General features: G+C 38.0%; 1 protein-coding gene and 1 pseudogene across 1 annotated transcript in view; both read left to right on the top strand.

The window, feature by feature from the left end:
- Positions 1-19,358, top strand: part of ARHGAP6 (Rho GTPase activating protein 6) — a 532,527-nt gene that overhangs the window by 318,970 nt on the left and 194,199 nt on the right. The gene's annotated exons all lie outside the window — the stretch shown is intronic.
- Positions 2,340-4,100, top strand: LOC112616229 (annotated as a pseudogene).

Here is a 19,358-nt window from a genome sequence, read left to right as displayed (position 1 = left end):
CTCTACCTGACATAAAATTTTCAGTAATTATCTTATTAAATGCCAAGTAAAATTGGAATTATCATTAACTGATACTCAAGGGAGGAAATAGGGTAAGTTAAGCAAATTGCCCTAATAACGCTGCTCATAAGCCATGGCCCTCGGATAATTTGAATCCATATTTGCTGTGGTTTGGACATGGTTTGTTTGTCCCCATCAAATCTCATGTTGACATTTGATGGTTAGCATGGTGATATTGGAGGTGGGGCCTAGTAGGAGATGTCTGGGTTATAGGTATGGATTCCCTCATAAATAGCTTGGTGCCATTCTCATGAGACTAGATTGGTTCTCAGGGGAATTGATTAGTTCCTGCAAGAGTGGGTTGCTAGAAAGCCAGGACACGTCTTTGCACGTGTCTCCTTCCTCTTTGACCTTCTCAAACATATTTTAATGGAGTACAAAAGCCCTTGAGGAAATCCAAGCAGATGCCAGTGCCATCTATCTTGTAAAGCCAGCAGAACTTTGAACCAAAATAAACCTCTGTTGTTTATTAACTACCCAGCATTTATAGCAACACAAAATGGACTAAGACAACATCTGTTGACTTGGTTCTGTGCTGTGTTTGCTCCACTTGGTGTTGTAATTTTATTCCCCTATAAGAATGGTATCTGTTTAAATGGAGACTGAGTGTTCATCTACTTTGTATCCCCATACTACCATTGCATTTAGCCCAGTGCCTGGCACAAAGTTTTCAGTTGTGAGTGGCACCGATATGAAATTTCTCAGCCCTTGGCCCAACCTTCTTGGGCTGCTCTCGTTTTTGAAGCTCCAGTTTATATTCAGGAGAAATGCTTTGGACTTCAGACCCCCAAACTAATTCATGTACACATATCATCAGTGGAGAAAGTGGGACAGAGTAAAGGGTAGAGATAGCTCTTGAACAATACAGTAGAAATGGTATGATGTTAGCAGAAAATTAATATATGCACATCTTGTGCTGAGAAATAAATACTCTAACATTATAAGGAAGCAAATAAAACTGATCATTGCTAGGTGACATATTTTATATATAGTATATAATGTAAAAATGCATATATAGTGTATGTTGTATATAATATAATTGAATATTGTATGTTATATACAATGTACATCTATATATCTGTAGATATCTACTTTTGTGTATTATTTTCCTCCAAAATGAAATAATTTTGCCATCAGAGAGTACCAAGTAGAAATATTCCCAGGAGGGTCTGAGATTGGGATGCAGTCTCAGAACCCATTAAAGAGCCTGGGGACAGGTGGACTGTAGGAGTCCTGTGGAGAGCTTAAAAGCTGTCTCTTACCTCTTGAAAGAAAGGACTGTGAGGGGTGAAGTAAACTGACTTGGTGTACATCTCCCTGGGATATTACTTACTGACTTTTAGGTATTACCTAGGACACATATGTATGAAATGTTCCAGAATCATGCTTGGCTACATTATTTCCCTGTACTGGCAAAAGTGACCTGCAGAAGTTGTACATCCTGGGTCCTTGCTAGAACCCAGATGAATGTTGCTTGGGAATTGGAGAGGGAAAAAGGAAACAGAGCACTCCCAAATTCTTTCCCAAATCTCTTGGATTGAAACATCTTAAATTGCCATTTTTATATGTCCAAGATGGTCAAATAGTAACCATTTCACGCAGCTCAACCAAAAAGTATGATCCAGCTACTACACAGATGTGGACATTGGAAGGCCTTCTTGTTGGTTTAAAGCCTGGCCAATTGGTAGACATCTGGGGCTGTATATTAAGGCACCTTGATTTTGTGAGCCAGAGCAAAGGCATTCTTGTTCCTGTCTCTATTTGAATAGTATCTTTGGTGAGAGAGTGCCAGCATCATCTATTTGTTACCCTTCATGCTCAGTGACTATGTGAAAAGAAAGGAAAAGACCTTTAAAGCTGGGGTGATTGTCTAGACAGTCCTAAAATAGCTGCTCCAGGTGCAAAGGAAGCCATAAAATGCAGACAAAGCATGAGGCTCCTTTGGCAAAAATACAGTGTGTTTGAACTCTCATAGGCTCCCTGTAAATTATGAAGTAGAAAATGCCCAGGAGACTAGATTCCAATAATTATGATCATTAGTTATTTTAAATTACCACCACTTTACACAGAGGCATTCTCTGTGTGCTAAATTATATTAAAATATTTTAAAATAATTATTTGAATAATTCAAAGTTGAAATACTCCAGGCTGAACTGTTTAGCAGGCTGAAACACCTGTGCAAGCTTTAATTCAAAATATGCAGAGAATTAACTTCATTTTACACTCCACTGTGGAGGTCTCATAATACAAAACAAGAACAAAACCTTCAGCAGGAGCCCATGCCCCCTGGGTCTGCGCCCTCTTGCCCTCTACTTTGTCCTGTGTCTACCCACTGCACTCTCAAGGTCCACCATGGCCCTACCCTGCTCCACTCCAGCCGTGTCCTCTAGGGGGTCGCTGCCACCTTTTACCTAGGCCTCCCCACCATGACCTCTGCCAGAGCCAGCTCCTTGTGGGCCCATGTGGAAATGAGACCTCCAGATCCCATCCTGGGAGTCACCAAAGCATTTAAGAGGGACATCAATAGCAAAAAGATGAATCTGGGAGTTGGTGCCTACCGGGATGATAAGAGACCCAGTTAGATTACAGTAAAAAATTTAGACAATAGCAAAGACTTGGAACCAACCCAGATGCCCATCAATAATAGACTGGATAAAGAAAATGTGGCACATATACACCATGGAATACTATGCAGCCATAAAAAAGGGTGAGTTCATGTCCTTTGCAGGGACATGGATGAAGCTGGAAACCATCATTCTCAGCAAACCATCACAAGAACAGAAAACCAAGCATCGCATGTTCTCACTCATATAAGTGGGAGTTGAAAAATGAGAACACATGGACATAGGGAGGGGAACATCACACACCAGGGCCTGTTGGGGGGCAAGGGGCTAGGGGAGCGATAACATTAGAAGAAATACCTAATGTAGGTGATGGGTTGATGGGTACAGCAAACCGCCATGGCATGTGTGTACCTATGTAACAAAACTGCACATTCTGCACGTGTACCCCAGAACTCAAAATATAATTAAAAATATTTAGACAAGGAATACCTGCCCATTGGGGGACAAGCTGAATTTTGCAAGGCATCTACAGAACTAGCCTTGGGTGAGAAGAGCAAAGTGTTGAAAAGTGGCCAGTCTGTCACTGTGCGAATCATTTCTGGAACTAGGGCCTTAAGGGGTGGAGCCAGTTTTACGCAAAGATTTTTAAAAATTTTGAAGACAGAGATGTCTTTCTGCCCAAACCACCCTGGGGAAATCACACACCAATCTTCAGGGCAGCTGGCATGCAACTACAAGATTATTAATACTATGACCCCAAGACTTGCAGTTTTGACTTCACGGGAGCTATGGAGGACATTTCAAAAATACCAGAGCAAAGTGCTCTTCTCCTGCATGCCTGGGACCCTCATGCAAAGCAGCGGAAGAAAATAATAATAGTGGCAAAGGAAAAGAATCTGTGCATTCTTTGATATGGTCTACCAAGGTTTTGCCAGTGGTGATGGTAACAAGGATACCTGGGCTCTGTGCAACTTCATTGAACGAAGCATTAATGTTTGTCTCTGTCAATCATATGCCAAGAACATGGGCTTTATATGGTCAGCATATGGGAGCCTTCACTGTGATCTGCAAAGACAGTGAATGAAACCAAAACAGTGGAGTCAGTTGAAGATCCTGATCCGTCCCATGTATTCCAACCCTTCTCTCAATGGGGCCTGTATTGCCTCTACCATTCTGAACAGCCTGGGTTTGCGAAAACAATGGTTGCAAGAAGTGAAAATCATGGCCAACTGCATTATTAGCACGCAGACTCAGCTGATCTCCAACTGCAGTAAGGAGAGTTCCTCGCACATCTGACAACACATGACTGACTAAATTGGCATGCTTTGTTTCACAAGGCTAAAGCCTGAACAGGTGGAAAAGCTAACCAAGGAGTTTTCCATCTATATGACAAAGGATGGCTGCATCCCTGTGGCAGGGAGCACCTCCAGTAACATGGATAATCTTGCCTATGCCATTCACCAGGTCACCAAGTAATGTCTCTGGTGTGAGAAAACAGATACAACTTTTCTGTCTTCAGCTGCTGCTACCATGAGCTTCACATGGAGGATAAGTAAGGGAGGGTAGATGGTGGTGAGTAGATCTTTTTTTTTTTCAATCACAGTGCATAATACTGAGTGATTGAATGCATTTCTTAGAAAAGAACATGTAGCGACACTGGGCAGAGGCATCTGTGGCTGGTATCTGGAACTTTGTGACTCTAAACCAAACTCTCCCCTATCTTTTTATCTCCAACTTTTCCGAAAGGGTTTACATGTGTGAGAAACTCATAGCACCAACAAACCTGTCAATTATGCCACTGCAATATTTCAGAAGCTTTAACTGAAGCATCTTATGATGTCAGGGGTTTTTCATGAGAAATAGCACACATTAGAGGCTTTGAGAGAAGACCTAGTTCTGTCATTAACATTCAGCCTCAAGTTTGTCCTCCCATGATGGAGCAACCTTATCAACAGACCATATTGCAGAAATTGTGTTTTATGAAAACTAATGAGTCTGCTGCCACTACAGCAAGGACAATAAAAGGTGCTTTTTCCTGTCTTATTTAAGAAAAAGAGAAGGCTATCTCTTCTACTTTTTCATGCTGTTCTTTTCCTTATGCACAAAGATTTTTAACTAACCTAGATTTTCGTCCCATTCTACTGCTGGATTGACCATCTACCCTGTATTAGTCCATTTTCGTGCTGCTAATAAAGATGTACTGGAGACTGGGTAATTTATAAAGGAAAGAGCTTTAATTGACTCACAGTTCAGCATGGTGGTGGAGGCCTCAGGAAACTTACAATCGTGATGGAAGGGGAAGTAAACAAGTCCTTCTTCACATGGCAGCAGCAAGGAGAATTGCTGAGCAAAAGGGACAAAAGCCCCTTATAAAACCATCAAATCTCGTGAGAACTCACTGTCACAAGAACAGCATGAGGGTAACCATCCCTGTGACTCAATTACCTCCCACTGGGTCCCTTCCATGACATGTGGGGATTATGGGAACTACAATTCAAGCTGAGATTTGGGTGGGAACACAGCCAAAGTATATCAAGCCCCATCCTATGTGGATTTATTTAAGAATAAAGAACATAATTTTCTACTGATGCCATAGCCTTACTTTTCTCAGTGGAGAAGGTAACTGTACTTTATCTGAGCATCCTCTTCAATGAATGTGTAATTGTCTCCTGCTGGATGTTGCCTCTGCCCAGTTGGACATCCTCTTTTCATTGAATATGGAAAGCAGATTAGTGGTTGCTAGATTTAAGAAGACGATGAGTTGAGAGGAAGGTGCAAATAGCTGTAAAGGGGTACCATGAGGAATCCTTGTGGCAATGAAACTGTTCTGTGTCCTGACTATTGTGGTTGTCACACAAAGATACATATGTGATAAAATTGCATATAACTAAATACACACACATACACATACACACACATAAATGAGAACATGTAAAACTTGTGAATTCTAAATAAGATAGTTGAATCAATGTCAGTTTCCTGGCTGTGACATTGTACTATAGTCATGAAAGATGTTACAACTGGGGAAAGCTGGGAGAAGAGTATAGGATATGGCTCTATATTATTTCTTACAGATGAATGTGAATCTACAATTATCTCAAAATAAAAAAGTTTAGTCTAGCCGGGCGCAGTGGCTCAAGCCTGTAATCCCAGCACTTTGGGAGGCCGAGACGGGCAGATCACGAGGTCAGGAGATCGAGACCATCCTGGCTAACACGGTGAAACCCCGTCTCTACTAAAAAATACAAAAAACTAGCTGGGCGAGGTGGCAGGTGCCTGTAGTCCCAGCTACACGGGAGGCTGAGGCAGGAGAATGGCGTAAACCTGGGAGGCGGAGCTTGCAATGAGCTGAGATCCGGCCACTGCACTCCAGCCCGGGCGACAGAGCCAGACTCCATCTCAAAAAAAAAAAAAAAAAAAAAAAAAAGTTTAGTCTAAAATGCATTTCTCAACATGAACTTGAGTCAAACCACCTTGAAAGAGAGGCACTTTGATGTATCCACTTCACAAAGCATAGGGATGAAGATCTCTGGTATTACCAGCAAGCCAAACCACATGACTTTCTGCTGTCTGTACACTGTGGCCCTGCAGTGTGAATAAGGGAATGTATGTGCCCTCTAGAACATTTTCGTTTGCTTTGTGTTTGTTTGCATCAAGAAAAAAGTTGCAAATGAGTCAGAATATATGTGTACATCTCTAAGATTCATCAGCACCCAAAATACCAGAGCGAGTCAGACATCATAGGGAAGCCCTGAGCAGAATGCACAAAAAGAGATTGAATAATTTGATTATTCAGAGAAAGTATATTTCTGGGGGATGGATCTAAAAGGAGCTTGTTCATGAAAATGGTGGGAAAAATATAGCGGCAAGAGGGTCACTAGGTGGAAGTAATATGTCTAGTTTTTGTGAGAACCACACTTGATCTAAACCTTTAAAATCTAATCAAAGAAGGAAAATGAATAGATTAGTGTGAGAAGGTAAACATATCATTTGAAAATAGTCTTGGACTTGGGTACTTTGCTCTCATTGATTTAGCAATATGCCCCATTTTGTTAGTTGTTTATATATAGCTTCACAGTTTTAAAGTAAACATGGCCAGTTATGGCTATGATTTCTCTGTAATCAGTTATATTTGCCCAGGAAAGTCTAATCAACAAACAGTTATCAGTTATCTTACCCATGACAACATTGTGAGATGTTGTGAGATGCCAAGAACAGACCACAAGAACCTCTTTGTGATAGTCTCAGACCTCCAAAACCAATAAAGAATAACACACAGTAAATCAGCAACAGATCTATAGCATTTGAATTCACACAGAGAATTTGGTTAGTGGGCCTGATTAAATGCCTTCACTTTGCAGCTCACAGAGCCTTGTGTTTATTCTGCCTATCTTAAGCATGGTTTTACTCATTTAGTGCGAGCAGTTGGCTCATGTGTTTTACCTATTTCATTTACTAACTGTAAGGGAGTCAAGAAGAAACTTCCCATTTGCGCCCTAAAGGGTCACTGAAAATACACTAGCATGAGGCAGATTGATTAATAGAAGAAAAGGCATACACATTTATTTAACTTGTATACACAGGGAGCTTTGGAATGAATACCTAACATACAGGGAAAAATGGACAATTGTCCATTTTTATGCTTAGGTTCAACAACATGTGGACAGCCATGTAGAAATGTGATTGGACAGAAAGGGTCTGATTTAAATGCTAATGGACTGAGTGGGGGAAACCCAGCAAGACCTGTCTGTCTAGATTCTTCTTGGCCTCTCTGAGAAGCATTTCTTCATTCTTGGTATGAGGGAGGACCCTGTCTAGAACAGGAGTCTTAGGATCTACAGTCAAACAAGGTAGGTCAGATCATTTCTTCATGGCCAGTTTTTACATAGAACTTTTTAGGTTTTATGACTGACTTTTGGGAAAAGGGGTTCTGATTTTTATGACCTATCTTGGGGGAAAGGGATTCTAGTTTCTATGGCTAGCATCAGGGCAAAATGGGACTGAGAGACAGGAGGACGGGAGAAGGTCAGAGAGAAACTTTTACTTCTGAAGATGCTCAGCAGCAGTCTTCCTTTTGAGATACTGTTTTCTGAGCCCCAACAAAATTATTTTAACATGCTGAACATGTGCCAGGCACTATTCTAACAGCCATGAGAATAGAGAGGAAAGGAAGAGAGGCATCCTGCAGCTTTCTAGTTGGGTGCCGAGATGATGACACCATTCACTGAGTGACTCCAAGTGATTTGCCAAATCTATTCTCTTCATTTTGACTCTGCCACCTTCTTACTGGGGGTCTATGAGCAAGTTTCTCCACCCTTCTATTAAATATCTGTGAAATGGGAGCAATGGTGGTGTCGTGATGATTAGATGAGTAAGCACATCTAGAGCATAGAGCTCTATGCCTGGCACAAAGGAAGCCCTCAGTTAATATTTGTGGGATGTGTAAAAGATTGTCTTTATCTGGTTTTCAAGACCATCTTCTTTAGAGATGCCAAGGAGATAGTTTCTATGCTTTCTGGAGTTGTGAGACCCACGTGCATCTCGTTAACCCTTGAGAAATCTAACGGGCTCTCAGAATTTTTAAAATTATATATTAATAACTTATAATTGTATTTATTTGGTAAAAAGTGATGTTATGAATTTTGAATACAATGTGGAATGATTAAATCGGGCTGATTAACATATCCATCCCAAATATTTAATCTTTTTTGTGATTAGAACATTTGAAATTTACTCTCTGTAATTATGAAATGTATGGTACTCAGTTATTAGCTATATTCAACATGCTGTGCAGTAGATCTCAAAAAAAATCAAATGTTTTCCTCCTTTCTGAGGCTTTGCATCCTTTGACCCCATTGCTGACATCCCCCAGCCTCACCAGCTTGGTGTAGCACCTTGAGATGTGCTTATAACAGTAACTGGCATGTAGTCAGTGCTAAAAAATTGTTAGCTTTTGCTGTTGTGCATGTGGTTGTTGTTGTTATTGTAAAATGGTGGCTGGAATCTGCTTGTTAATATGCAGTCAGGTTTCAAATAAGGATGTTCCTGTCAATAATGGACCTCATAGACAACAGTGGTCTCATAAGATTATAATACCGTATTGTTACTGTACCTTTCTATGTTTAGATGTGTTTAGATACATGAATACTAGTGTGTTACACTTACCTACAGTATTTAGTATAGTAACATGCTGTACAGGTCTGTATTACAGGAGCAATAGGCTGTACCATCTAGCCTAGGTGTGTAGTAGGTTTGTGTAAGTACATGCTGTGATGTTCACTTCATGGTCCACTAGGTCACTGGTAAGCCTTTCTGTACCTTGTTGTGTATAACTTTTTGTATATCTGCCACACTGAATGATAATGCTTAGGTGTTTGCATAAATACACTCTGTGATGTTCACAATGAAATCACCTAATGACACTTTTCTCAGGATATATCCTCATCATTAAGTGACACGTGATTGTACTTTAACAGAGATACAATTCTTAAACAACTTGTTAGAAGGAGATGGGAGAAATAACAGAAATAAGGGTAGCATCTTGAATTTTTCAATTATTAAACTAATCAATTCATTTAAACAGCGGTCATTAATTACTTAAAGTCAGGCAGGTGAGGGAAAGAATGACTTGACATTTTCTAATTTATCACTCTTACGTGTTACCCCTGGCTAAACAAACTGTGGCTGCTGCTGCAGCTAAGTATGTCAAACTGTTGAATACCCAAGCCAGGCTTTTGAAACATTGAAAAATGCCTACTCCCATGTTGATCCATAAAATCTTTACCATCTTAGAGAGAGCTGATGAATCACCTCTCTAGCACCAGGTTCAGGAACTTCCTATAATGATCTCATAATGCTGGTGCCAACATTGCCCAGGTTCAGTAGCCTTCATGAAATTTATTATTAAAATTTAAGATTTGTTCTGTGTAGGTGTAATGGGATTAGTCGAATTGCAGAGATGATAGGGCTGCTATTTAGAGAAAAAGCTCCTTTCTAACACTTGCCTCTTCTAATGAGTCACCATAATACCTCTGTAATTATTACATTGATTGTCTTTTGCAGAATTAGATTTTTTTGTAACTCTGGAAGGTTTTGATTATAACATCCAGTTATTTTGTCTGAAGAGTGATATAGCCACGAGTTAATAGTCTTTGGATTGAATGTATTGAAAATTAAGTTGAAATTAGAATTTTTGTACAGCAAGGCTTCAGGTGCCCTTTAGCAACTTTGGGACATGAAGATATCTCTACACTTAGAAATAAGTTTTACTGAAAAGTTTTTGCTGGTGAAAAAATAAAATACCTCAAACAAGCTGCAGAAACAAAGATTTTCCCAGAAATTCTCAACAACTATGAGGATAGACTAGAAGTTCTGCAAGGGAAGACACTTGTACATCATTAATCCTTGACAGAATTAGTAGGAATCCTTTGGATTTTAGCCAGTGTGGCAGAGTACCCTGAGACGTGGCAGAAGAGAGTGGTGGTGGTCAGGCACTGAATTCAGTTAACTGCTACTGGTTTCTAAGAACTCATCATGCATTCACATAGAATCTTTGTCAACTTCACAAAAATCGTAGTAGAGTGAGATTTTTATCCCCATTTTAAAAGTGAGCCATATAGGTAACTTGCTCCCAAATTACTCAATAAATGCTGCATCTGAATTAGAATCTATCTGAGGCTGGCTTTCCCATCTGGTCTTCAGCATGACTCCATTAGTGCTCCCCACCCTCTCCAGCCCTACACTGGTCCACTTGTCACTGGTATACCTTCCTATACCATAACTGTATCTCCCACACAGAATAATAATGCTCAGATGTTTGGAGATGAATGTACAAAGTTCAGAAATGACTTTAGACAACATTTTATCTTCCTTCACAATGAAATGAGAAAAATTAACACCAATCTAATACCAAAACAAAATAATTTACCAAAAAAATGATTTTCTTGTGACGTGAAGGATTCAATATGAACTATCACTGAATATTGTTTGAAAGGGTTCCATATAAATGCATGTCAGAGAAGCAGGCCAGATGCTTACTAAATCAGCAATGTCTGTGTTAATGCTTTGGCCTGTAAAGTACCTGTAACATACCTTTAAAACCCTGTAAAGTATCTTGTAATGGAGTAGAATAATCAAAAACTTGGGATAACTTCTGTGGTCACCAAGCCTGTTGTAAATGAATAACCAGGCCTTTTGTTTTGATAAACCCAATCTACATTCCTCTGTAGCACACGATTACACTCAAAAGCAGATTATGTTTGCCCCCAAATTCCCAGGTACCATTGTGAAGCCAGACTCAGACCTGACTTTTTCATATCCTTTCACCTGAGCCCCTACATCCCTGGCACCAATAGAGGGCATGGTAATAGTCACTAAATGAACCCACAATATCTGTGTTTAAGAGGAGTGATGTTTTTTGGCTTATTGCTGGTATTCAAATACCTCTTTACTCACCTATCTTTGACAACATCCCTCTGGATTATGGTACTCACTTAGTATGCCCTTCCCATAGGTGTTCAACATTCCAAAATTATTTGATAGTTTGCAAAACATCCAGCAACATCAAATATTTTCCAATCTTTAAAGGGCTAAATTTAGTTTGGCCTTAGAACAAAACAATCTGATTAAAGTAATGCATACTAAAAAGTGAATGACTAATATGTTTTGTTTTGTATTATTTGAAATTTTAGAGAAACTTTTTTCCCCCTTACAAGTCTTTAAAATGAAATGTGTGAGCAAGATTTTCTTTTCTTTCTTAGCAGGAATGAATGTCATATGTCCTTTTCTTACCTCAGCTCCTCTTTACTACCCCATTCAGAAACTTGACACCTTTCTCCTGAAGTGTTGATGACATGTAATGTAAAGAATATCTTGGGCACTTAGGAAAATTAAACACATAAGAAACTTTGTTTTCCTTCCTAGCATGAAGTTTTCTATTTTTCTTTCCTTTGGGTGGGGCAAAACATTAGTAACTTATACAGTGCTACTCCCTAATGTAAAATTATAAAGTAGTTTGTATTTGGGGATGTAGGGTTTTTTTGGTTTTTTTTTTTTTTTTTTAGAATTAATGTGTACTTATCATGTAATCAGTGGATGATTGGGTCAAGTCTATGACATGATTTAACTAAGTGATCTACCATGGCATTATTTAATGAAATAATTTTAAAAATGCATTTATTTTACTGTAAGCCATTGAAGAAAAATTTTACTCAAAGTTTAACAAGTTAGTTCATGATGAGGCATTTGCAGCTGTAAACAATCATATTACTGCGCCATCATTTAGTTTTATGGAAAATGAAAACGTTTACTTAAGACTGTTAAAAGTTTGGTTTTTAATAGTGCTTCCTAAGCAATACAGGCTACCACTTACTTTTCACATTGAGGGAAAAAGAGTTACTCAGATTCACTCAAGCTTTAGCTGTATTGATTTCTGTGATGGGTTTTTCTTAGCATGTCAAGTAATTCCTGTTTTATAGTGAAGGCATTACTTTGAGTCAATATCAAAGTGCATGTTCCTCTCAACCTTCTATTGTGTTTCCTGCCTTGTGAGGTGCCAACAATAGCAAGAAGGGGAAATTTAAATTCCACTTTCCATAGAAAAAAAAAAAAATCCCAGCTGGGTGCAGTGGCTCATGCCTGTAATCCCAGCACTTTGGGAGGCCGAGGCGGGCGGATCACCTGAGATCAGGAGTTCAAGACCAGCCTGATCAACATGGAGAAACCCTGTCTCTACAAAATTAGCTGGGTGTGGTGGTACATGCCTGTAATCCCAGCTACTCGTGAGGCTGAGGCAGGAGAATCGGTTGAACCCAGGAGGTGGAGGGTGAGCCGAGATATGCCATTGCACTCCAGCCTGGGCAACAAAAGCGAAACTCTATCTCAAAAAAAAAAAAAAAAAAAAGAAAAAGAAAAAGAAAAATCCCTTTGGTAAACCATTATATACTCTCTAAACAGGGATTCTCTTCACACCATTTTGAATTGTGTGCTTCTTGCCTTGTTGCACAGATTAAACTGGGAAACAATTTTATCTGTAGCAGGGTTTCTAAACCTCAGCTCTATTGACATTTGGGGGCAGATCATTCTTTTTTGTGAGGGGCTGTCCTGTGCATTGCAGGATGTTGAGCAGGATGCCTGGTTTCTAGTTACTAGATGTCAGTAGCACCTTCCCCTCAGTTGAGACAATGAAAAATGTCTCCAGACATCCTAAATGCCCTATTGGGTGTGAAGTCATCCTCAGTTGAGAGCTACTAATCTAACAAATTAGCATATTTCTAACAAAATAGTGTAACTATTTTTAAAAATAAGTTTGGTCTAGGATGTTTTTCTCTTTCAAATGAGGTATATTTTAGATTATTATCACTTCAATAACAAATAATAATTACAGAAGCCAAAATACAGGTTTCAGATGTTACCTGTGTAGGAATGTGAATAACAGTGACAACATTTTCTGAAAGAATAATTGGTATGTAGAGACTAACAAAGCTGTTTTTTCTCATTTGTGCATTTAATTATGATACAATGATATGATTATATTTAGCAATAAATGAATAATCTTCATTAGAAAATTATACAAAGAAATGAACAATTCAGAAAAAATAATAGTTTTCATATTTTGTCCTGTATTATTGAAGTAAGCACATTGTACCCACTTGATATGCTTATTAGTTATTCTTAAAAGTTTCCCACATTTCTTGGTAAATTTGAGTGATTCCTGTATTGTCAGTGAAGACATTATAATTTTATTAGTGATTGAAAAGCATTTTGATCTCTAGATTTATTATCATTAAACAATGCAGTCACACACTTTAAACAGACTTAGTAGAAAAATTTTTTTATTTTTCTTATTTGGAACTTGTATCAGACTAAAGCATTTAAAGTGAAACCAACCACTACTTTGTGCTGCATATATGAGAGCACTTCAAAATGTTCATGGAAAAAATGAAATTAAAAGATAAAAAATAATAAATAGAAACTTTATTTCTCAGCATCAAGCTCAAGACACTTTTGTAAGCAATGATACCAGCTATTTTAGTCCATCTCTAAAGAACTAAGGGTCCTGGGAATTTTACCATGTCATTGCAGTCTTTTTTACTTTATTAACTGAAGACAAATGGATGCCCTTTAGATTTTTTTTTTTTTTTTAAGATTAGGAAGCAAAAAGAAGTCAGAAGGAGCTAAATCAGCACTGGAAGGTGAATGCTTAATAATTTCCCATAGAGATTCTCACAAAATTGTCCTTGTTTGATAAGAGGAATGAGCCAGGAGCATTATTGTAGTCATTTTTCTGCTAAAGCTTTGGCTAACTTTCTCAAAATACTCTTTTAGTAAACAGATATTAATTGAGTTTTGGCTCTCTAAAAAGTCAACAAACAAAATGCCTTGAGCATCCTAAAACACTGTTGCCATGACCTCCGCTCTTGACCAGTCTGCTTTTACTTTGACTGGACTACTTCCACCTCTTGGTAGCCACTGCTTTGATTGTGCTTTGTCTTCAGGATAGTACTGGGAAAGCCATGTTTCATCTCCTGTTACAATTCTTTGAAGAAATGCTTCAGGATCTTGGTCCTACTTGTGAAAAATTTCCTTCAGAAGCTCTACTCTTGTCTGCAGCTGATCTAAGTACAATGGTTTTGGTAACTTTAGGGTGGAAAGTTTGCTCGACTTTAATTTTTCAGTCAGAATTGTGGAAGCTGAACCACTTGAGATGTCTATGGTGTTGGCTATTGTTTCCGCTGTTAATCATTGGTCCTCTTCAATCAGGGCATGAACAAGATGAATTTTTTTTCCTCACAAATTGATATGGATGGCCTACTGCTGTGGGTTTCATCTTCAACATCATCTCATCCCTTCTTCTTCCTTTTTTTTTTTGAAATGGAGTTTTTCACTCTTGTCACCAGACTGGAGGGCAGTGGTGCGATCTCGGCTCATTGCAACCTCCACCTCCCGGGTTCAAGCAATTCTCCCGCCTCAGCCTCCTGAGTAGCTGAGATTACAGGTGCCCACCACCAAGCGCAGCTAATTTTTGTATTTTTAGTAGAGATAGGGTTTCACCATGTTGGCCAGGCTGGTCTCAAACCTTTGACCTCAGGTGATGTGCCCACCTCAGCATCCCAAAGTGCTGGGATTACAGGCATGAGCCACCACACCTAGCCCTCATCCCTTCTTAAAATGAGTTTTTCATTTGCAAACTGTTGATATCTTTGGGGCATTGTCCTCATAAACTTTTAATAAAGCATCAGTGATTTCACCATTCTTCCACCCAATCTTCACCATAAATTTGATGTTTGTTCTTGCTTCAGTTTTAGCAGAATTCATGTTTCCCTGACAGGGGCTCTTTACAAAATGATGTCTTATCTTTCTTAGTGCCTCAAATTAGATCCTGTTCAGACAGGTTATAACAAGTTAGTAAGAATTTATTTTGGTGCAATATACGTTTGAAATTTTTGCATAGTTCTTTCATAATGCGTATTTTCTATGAACTTTTTGAAGTCCCCTCATACTTTCTCTTTGTTAATTTTACTAGCATGTTTGACTAAGATAAGTTTTAAGGTCAAAAGTATGACTTATATGGTTTTTATAATCAAGCATTTCTGTAATATTCTGTATTATTGCCAGTTCTCTCCAGGGATAAGTTTTTCCAGCTCATTCCTGAATAATTGTTACAAACGATTCATATTCATCTAAGGTATTTCTGATAACTAATATCAAAACCTTCAGAATTTCAGGGTATACTATGCTTAGCAATATTACTTGGAGCTTCTCTTCAAACAGCAGAAACAGATTGTTTTCCTTTATCCAAAATATAAGTTACATCATGTGAAGCAGTGATAACATTTTGGGTTAAGCCCCAAATCACAACTTCTGGGTGAGAATCCTTGAAATTTTAATATAATCAGCAGAAGCATTCTAGTAGAGTTTTAAAAATTTATACCTAAGAAATGGTCACTCCAGATTTGTCAATCTATTGTGCTTAAATATGAAAAAAAAGTATACATACAACACTCAGGCAAAATTCACAGAATGAGTTCTGTATGAATATAACATTGTGGACAGTTTTATCCTATTTACCACATCAATTGATCAAATAAGTTTATGTGAATGTATGCTATCTTGGGAGGCCAAGGCTGGTGGATCACCTGAGGTCAGAAATTCAAAAATAGCCTGGCCAACATGGTGAAACCCCGTCTCTACTAAAAATACAAAAAATTAGCCAGGCGTGCTGGTGCATGCCTGTAATCCCAGCTACTTGGGAGGCTGAGGCAGGAGAATTGGTTGAACCTGGGAGGCAGAGGGTACAGTGAGCTGAGATCATGCCATTGTACTCCAGCCTGGACAACAAGAGTGAAACTCTGTCTCAAAAAAAAAAAAAGAAAAGAAAACTATGCTATCAGTGTTTTTCACTGGGGGAATTTTGCACCTCCCCCCAGGGCACATTTGCCAGTGTCCAGAGACTTTTGTGGTTATATTTGAGAGGGGTGATTTACTACTGGCCAAGGATGCTGCTAAACATCCCACAGTATAGAGGACAGCAATACCCATCACAAAAACGAATGATCTTAGCCCAAATAGCAAGAATGCCGAGATTGAGAAACTCTGTACTGTAGAGATGATCAATAAAATGTTTTCCTTATTCTCCAGTGATTTTCTTGGGATGTTCTTCAGATCTGGGACATTTTGCAAGTGTTAACTTGCATCACTATTTCTGTGGATATGCCAGCAGTCTTACATATGTCACGTCACGGCAGAAAGAAAAGATAATCTCTTAATTGGCACTTTATCTCATTTTTCAGAGCATCACTTTAACTGCAATTTCTTCACAAAGATTTCTCACCAGGAAACTGGCAGCTCAAATATTTATGGTCAGTTTATTTTTTATTTTTAATTTGTTTTAATTTTTAATTTTTCATGTTTGTGGGTACATAGTAGGTGTATATTAATGCTGAGAGTGCGCCATTCCTGTGGAAAATGTTTTTGAATTTTTGATGCAGACTTGTTTTGAATATCTGCTTTGTGCTTTATTTGTACTTTTTAGAATCTTTTGAATAATATGAAAATTGCTATAATGGCTGTGGCTGACCTATGCATTTTTGATGTGATGGACATTTACAACTTCTTTTAAAACAGGCTTATTTTTAATAGGATAACATTGAATTTGAAAATGTGTATGTATATATGTGTGGCTATTGAAATTCTGGGAGCTAAGATCTGAGAGCCAGCAAATTTAGATGTATAATTTTATTCAATCGTTCATTTTATTGAGAAGTTACTTGTGAGTAGCATTTATTGCACTATTTTTATATCCAAAATATTACTGTTTTTAGAAAAGATACTTATTTTGAAAAATGTTCACTTTTCCTGCTTTTTATACTAACTTTTACATCAAAATACCATTTTGCAAATAAATTTGTGCCCAACTGAACAAATTTTTAAACAAATTAGAACTGAAGGCCAAATTGTTACATTAGAAAACACTTAGAAATGGTCAACATTTCTCCTATTTTTTTTCTTCCAGTAAATTTCCTTCATGGCACAATTTACAAAAAGTAATAAATATTGAGCATGTATTTAACATTAAAAACACCACCTACATGCATATACAGTTATGGATCTTAAAATGCAGACTTTTGTATTGTAGTAGTCTATGAGTTGTCTCTTGCAAAATATTTTTCTTTGTAGTAGCAGCTTTATTTCAATGTTGGCTGACTATATCTTCTATTCAGTGACTATTTGCTGAAGTATTTGCAACTAGGGGCATTTTGAATGTTTAATGGGAACAAGGAGACCTTATATATAATTGGAATTATTCCATAAAGTCTGAGCATGTGTATGCATATATGTATATATAGGTGTATGTGTGTATATATACATATATGTGTGTGCATTTATATAGATATATATGTGTGTATATTATACACCTGTGTGTGTGTGTGTGTGTGTGTGTGTGTGTGTGTGTGTGTGTGTATAAAGAGATATTTTCTTTGAACTGAGCAAAACACACATCTTCCTTTTCTTTGTTAGGGCACAAGTTTTTTTCCTATTCCTTTAACTATTCTGTTCTGATACCGTAAAAGCCATTCACAATAGGTTTTAGGTGGCTGTAATTTATAATCATTTCAGTAGTGAAATTCATCATCCCTGGGATTATTCCCTCTCTTGTCTCATGTTAATTCCCGGCTCCAGATTGTCTTTGCTGTGACCTCATCTGTAAAGATTTGCTTCCCTTTTCAATATCCGCCTTTTGCTTTCTGGAGATATAACCTTTGTTTCTCAAGATCTGAATGCATGGAATATGAAGCTTTCCCCAACTCCACCAGCACAAGTGACCTCTCTTTCTCTCAACCATGCAGCTGTTTATCCATTAAAATTACCAATTAAATTTCCTTTTATACATGTCTTGTCTCCCAGTAATTGGTAACCGCTGAGGTCTGAGAAAGCATAGCCCATATGCTTTAACTTGACCCTGAGGAGATGCAGGTCTAGCTTTTATTTAGGTTAGGGTTGGCATCTGAGGAACTGTGTTCCTATTTCATGCTGCAGTCATGAGGTAACAGAACCCTTAAATCAAAAGCTGTCAACCTAACATGAAGAGGCATCCACAGAGTTGTCTCTGAGAAGCTTTATTCTTTGACTCACATCTCCAGTATGAGTAATGTGGTTGAAACCTAGCAAAGTCAAAATTTACTTGAAGTGATATGATGGATCCGGTGCTGTAGATGGTGATTGTAGACCAGAAAAAAAGAAGTTACGAGAATAACATCTGCTTTTCTGTGTGATATTTTCCCCCCAGCTGTTTAGAGAATTATAAATTGCTCTGTCAAGTGTTTGTTTACAAAAGCCTGGCCAATTTCAAAATGAAGCTGCCTTTGAGTTGTCCCTGTTTCATCTCACTGTTTGGAAAATAAATCTGAATCATTAAGATGTAAATACATCAAGTTAAATCCAAAGACAGGGAAAACCAAGTAAAAGCAAGAAATGTACCACAATTTAACTATTCTCCTGGGAGGAAAAATATACATGGTAATAATTTTTGTATCTTTTATTATTAAATTAAGGGGAGAGAAATTTGAAATCAGCATAATGTCTATTTTGCGTAGTATTTAATACTATGATGTATATTGACAATTGATAATGAATCAAAGTATGTGAGGGTAACTGTATGTTCACTAAATTAGAGTTTGGTAATGAGATAGAAAGAGAGAATGAGAGGGGTATAGGTGTAAGCAGCAGTTCTCAAAGTGTAATCCTGGAACCAGCAGCAGCTGCATCACCCTGAAACATTAGAAATGCGAATTATCAGGCCCTGTTGAAGACCTACTGAATCAGAAACTCTGGGGATGGGGCCTAGTAACAAGCCCTTGTGTTTTAACAAGCCCTCTAAGGGATTCTGATGCGTACTCCAGTTTAAGAACCACTTCTATGTAGATGGATGGATGGTTGGATGGCTGGCAAGATATGTGGGTACAATGACACATACATACATAAATACAAGTATAGATATGGGTAAAAATACAGATATGAATATAGATATTTTGAGATATAGATAGATAGATGGATATAGGTAGATATAGAAATGTGGAGTTACCATCACAGGACTTTTGTAGAGGAGCAAATTATTTCCTTTTACTTATTATATGATTGAATAAAAGCTATTCTTTTCTCTAGGCAATGGCTCTATCACTTATAAACTGAGAAAATCTACTTGTGGTCCATTTGTTGAACCATTTTCCATTAGGT

Source organism: Theropithecus gelada, chromosome X (genome assembly GCF_003255815.1).
Source record: "Theropithecus gelada isolate Dixy chromosome X, Tgel_1.0, whole genome shotgun sequence".
Classification (NCBI taxonomy): domain Eukaryota; kingdom Metazoa; phylum Chordata; class Mammalia; order Primates; family Cercopithecidae; genus Theropithecus; species Theropithecus gelada.
The sequence above is the reverse complement of the archived record's forward strand: the minus strand, read 5'-3'. Positions and strand labels throughout refer to the sequence as shown.